We start from the raw sequence: 3,470 nt of genomic DNA, 5'->3' as shown, positions 1-3,470 counted from the left end.
AACAAAATAAGTCTTTTATTAATATCAATGAAATCAAAACAGATTACATAAAAGTTATTCCTAAATCCTCATACATGATTGGACTTAGGACATATCTCTTTCATAATCCAGTTCAACACTCAATGACAAAGCACATCAGCATTAGGTACCACTTCATATGGAAACATATGTATGAAGGTACAGTGGAATTGCATTTTGTTCCAACAGATCAACAACTAGCATATATCTTCACAAAACCACTGTGTGAAGCTGCTTTTACAAGATTGGTAAATGAACTTGGAATGGTTTCAGGTTTTTTCTCTAAATCTGCATAGTTTATGTTCTGATACATCAGATTTTATGATCAGTATTTACAGATATTACTATCTTTGTGTATTCTGTGCTTAAATTGAAATTTGCTTAAGTGCTGATTGTTGTATGATGTGAATTTCTAAACTCTGATAGTGATATGAATGTTTATATGACTATTTAATCCAATGAGGATTACTGTGCTAGATGCTGACCTAGTAGTCTTTAATATACTAAAGATCCCATGTTTGAAGTAATTGTTTATGTGGAAATCTTTTAACACAAGCAAATTCTGATATTGAGCTTATTTAAGTTTACTTTGTTTATCTTATTACTAAGTCAAAAACTAGAAAAATGCTTCTTATCTGTTCAATTCTGATGTTAGTAAATCTGGTGGACGTACTAAGTGCTGATAAGCCTCACTTATCAAAAGAAAAAGAAAAGAAAAGAAATAAAAATCAGGTACTCCTTTGAGATTTAGAGTAAAAATGTGGAAGGGAAGACCCAAGTGCATTGCTGGTATTAAGTAATATGCATTAGAAAAGCAAAATAAAATTTTCTTGGTGACTTTTCACACTCTATGATTACTGGAGAAATACTCTGATAACAGCATAAATTCTGATAAGCAGTCGTGACTCACTTACACTGAGAAGCCATGATAAGTGGCATTTCATACCACTTAGAACGTCTTATAATAGCTTAAATTGATGTCTTGAAATCAAGTATTTTGTGTATTTGATGCGTTTTTCTAGTATTTGTGCATTTCAGGGTATTACTTGCATTTGTGGAGAGATTTCATCAAGAATAAGCCTTGGCATGTGTTTGGCATTGCAAGTGGGAAGATAGGAGCAGAATGCAGCAAAGAACAGGAGCAAAAACAGAGTTTTTTCCAGAGGGAGTCTGAACGCCCGCTCAGCTCTGCTGAGCGACCGCTCAGGAAGCTGAGCGCCCGCTCAGGATTGCTGAGCGGCCGCTCAGGGACGTAAAATTAAATTATTATTTTTAGACTCCTAATTTTGTTGAGCTTCCAACTTCTGAGATAGCTAGGTTTTGTGGGACTCCTATATAAGTAGTTTTCAGAGACGTTTCACGTGGTGTTGAATCGTAGTATCAATCAAGGAGCAAGGAGATAAGGAAGAAGACCGTTTTAGCACATCGCAATGAAGAGGAAGCATATTTTCTTGTGATTCTTTATTTCATTATAATGTTGGATGCTAGTTTTCTTTACTTTGAACCTATTTACTCTTGTGACGTACTCTGATTTAATATAAGTAGTTTTAGTTATTATTCTCGTGTGTTATTATCATGTTTTCATATGAACCCATGGTGATAATGAGTTCTATCATGGGCTAATCGTGATCATGGGGTCGTAACGGATTTGCTATGGAATTCTTTAGTTAGTTGTTTAATACCTTAGTGTATGATGATTGTATGATATCTAGTATTGGTTGTGCTTATTCGTCTTGTGTGCGTCATGAACATATAAGATAGGGTGTTAATCTCTTGTGAAGCGATGGTGGATCTTGAGGTTTAGAACTTGCCATGCTAGCATAGGATCATGTATGTGTATTCATGATTGGTGGGTAACTCTAACCGTTTTACTTTTCCTGTATAATCTTAAGGAATAACTTGTGCTTAAATCGTTATATTGTCAAATTCTGTAGACATATAGGGTCTCAAAATAATTGATGCATATTCAACTTCTATCTTAATTGTGGATGTTTGGTAGAATGGTATTAGTACAACGAAAGTTGGCTTTTATCAGTTTCGTGTTGTTCGATTAATATCATCATTGTTACATGCTAAGGGTAATAATAATAGCTATTGAAGGAAGTAGTAATGAAGTTATGATCTCATGTATGTTTAATATTGTTAATTCAAGTGTCAATTAAGTGTTTAATTCTCCTAGTTAATTGTAGTTAACAATTAGTTAATATATTCTAAGTGTTATTGTCTTGACATTGAGAAGTAATTATACAGTGGTGAGTGAGTGTTAATTGAACATAATTAGTCTGAGTCTCTGTGGGAACAAACTAGAAAGTATTATATATTACTTGCAATGCGTATACTTGTGTGTATTATTAGCGCATGTTTTCCACCCTAACAAGTTTTTGGCGCCGCTGCCGGGGACTTGGCGTATTTGTTTAGTTTATGTACTTACCATCAGTGGTCATTAGGACTCATTGATTAAGACGTGTTACTTATTGTTTCCGGTTGTGTTTCAGGTACTTTAGCGAGCGTTTATGCAAACACGTTCTCGTACTCGCAAGAGGACTTTAGATACGGCTGAGGAGACAGACGAAGTTCTTGGTATTGCGGAGAAGATAGATTTTGAAGATTCGGATACAGAAAGAACCAGTAATCATTGGTGATCGTATAGTTCCGGCAGATGCAGCTCTTATGGACTTTTCTCGGCCTAAAATAGATGACATTCAGTCAAGCATCCTACACCCGGCTATTCAGGCTAACACTTTTGAAATCAAGACGGGCACTATTCAGATGGTGCAGAATTCTGTTTCTTTTGGAGGTGCTGCTACTGAAGACCCTAACATGCACATCAGGAATTTTGTCGAGATCTGTAGTACTTTCAAATATAATGGTGTGACTGATGAGGCTATCAAGCTGAGGCTTTTCCCATTCTCTATGAGGTATAAAGCTAAGGACTGGTTACATTCTGAACCAGCTGGGTCCATCACTACTTGGCAAGATCTTGCGCAAAAGTTTCTGGTGAAGTTCTATCCAATGGCGAAAACTACGGCTATGAGGAGTGCTCTTACTCAGTTTGCACAGCAACCTACAGAATCTATGTGCGAAGCTTGGGAGCGCTACAAGGAGATGTTGAGAAAGTGTCCACATCATGGTATGCCTGATTGGATGGTGATCACTGGTTTCTATAATGGTTTGGGGGCCCAATCTCGGCCCATGCTCGATGCAGCAGCTGGAGGCGCCTTGTGGGCCAAAAGCTATACTGAGGCTTATAATCTTATTGAGATTATGGCTGCAAATGAGCATCAAAACCCAACTCAAAGGATGATGCCTGGGAAGGTAGCAGGTATTCTGGAAGTTGATGCAGCTACAGCTATTGCAGCGCAGCTCCAAGCGCTGTCTTTGAAGGTCGATTCTCTAGCCACCTATGGAGTAAATCAGATAGCTATGGTCTGTGAGCTTTGTGCAAGTTCCCG

General features: G+C 37.3%; 1 non-coding gene across 1 annotated transcript; it reads right to left on the bottom strand.

The window, feature by feature from the left end:
* Positions 1-3,045: 3,045 nt before the first annotated feature.
* Positions 3,046-3,152, bottom strand: LOC141698780 (small nucleolar RNA R71). Its single transcript, XR_012565282.1, has one exon. It is a non-coding gene; the product is annotated as a small nucleolar RNA R71 (small nucleolar RNA).
* Between the last annotated feature and the right edge of the window lie 318 nt (positions 3,153-3,470).

The sequence above is a fragment of the Apium graveolens genome, chromosome 11, assembly GCF_009905375.1.
Source record: "Apium graveolens cultivar Ventura chromosome 11, ASM990537v1, whole genome shotgun sequence".
NCBI lineage: Eukaryota > Viridiplantae > Streptophyta > Magnoliopsida > Apiales > Apiaceae > Apium > Apium graveolens.
Note: the sequence above shows the minus strand (reverse complement) of the source record. Positions and strands in the feature narration are given on the sequence as shown.